The sequence below is a fragment of the Orycteropus afer genome, unplaced genomic scaffold, assembly GCF_000298275.1.
Source record: "Orycteropus afer afer isolate SDZICR_OR568_19922 unplaced genomic scaffold, OryAfe1.0 scaffold00164, whole genome shotgun sequence".
In the NCBI taxonomy this organism is placed as follows: Eukaryota; Metazoa; Chordata; class Mammalia; order Tubulidentata; family Orycteropodidae; genus Orycteropus; species Orycteropus afer.
Window position 1 is genome coordinate 920,582 of NW_006921751.1, and position 1,254 is coordinate 921,835.

Consider the following 1,254-nt stretch of genomic DNA (forward strand, 5'->3'; position numbering starts at 1 on the left):
GGTTTTATATATACCATCCCATTGCCTTCTCACTTGCATGGTTTCTGCTGAGAAATCAGAGCTTATTCTTACTGGCTGTCCTTTTTAGGTAACTTTTTGTTTTTCCTGTGCTGGTTTCAGGATTCTGTCTTTGGTTTTGATGAGTCTGATGATGATGTGTCTTGGTGATTTTCTTTTGGTGTCTATCCTGTTTGGGGTTCTTTGGGCTTCCTGAATGGATATATTCTCATCTTTCATTATATCAGGGAAGTTCTCCTCTAGCAAGTCTTGGACAATTTTCTCAATAGTTTTATTTTTCTCTTCCTGTTCTGGAATTCCAATGACACGTAAGTTATTCCTTTTGATGGTATCCCACATGAATCTTAGGCTTTCTTCATTTTGTTTTGTTTTTTCCTTCTGATTGATCCCTTTCCAAAGAAGTATTCAGGTATTTGTCTTCAATCTCATTAATTCTGTCTTCCATTGTATCAATCTTCTCCTTTGCCCTTCCAATGTGTTATCTATTTCTGACAATTTAGTATTAATCTTCTGGATTTCTGTCTGTAGATTTAGGATCATTTCTAATTTTTCATTTATTTTGTCACTTTGTTCTTGCATTTTCTTCCAAAATTCTTCTATGGTTTTTTTCTGTGTTTTCTTTGGTCTGTCTCTTAATCTTTTGCAGATACCTAAAGATAATTCTTTTGAATTCCTTATCAGAGAGTTCCAATGCTGCTTCTTCCTCAGGAATGTGTTCTGGGTCAGTATCCTGCTCCCTCGTTTCTACCGACTTTATTGTGCTTTTTGTGGTCTGTGATGGTCTGTTGTTTCTGAGGCAGCGTGGCATTGTTGGATTTAGATCTCTGTTAACTGTTTGTGAAGAGCAGCCTAGGGTGATTCAGGCTTTTTTTGGTGGTTTTTGATTGTTGGCCCATTAGTAGAGAAGGAGGTAGTGGTTCTCGCTCAGTAAGTGAATTTGCAGGAGCTGTGGGTGTAGTTGTGTCTTATGGGGACTGTTGTTGTCTCCCACTCAGTTAGACACAAATTACAATTGAATAACCATTAAAAAACTAAAAGCCCATGGATGAAAAACACACCATGTAATCACACAGAAACTGTAACCAAAAGAAGAAAAAAAAGGAAAAAGAAGAAAAAAAAAAAAAAAAAAAACAAGAAAACCTGCAATATCTGGGGATAGGGCACTAAGAAAAAAAATTAAGGAGAATAATAAATGAAGATAAAGATAAAGATGGGAAAAGTGAAAAAAATAAAAAC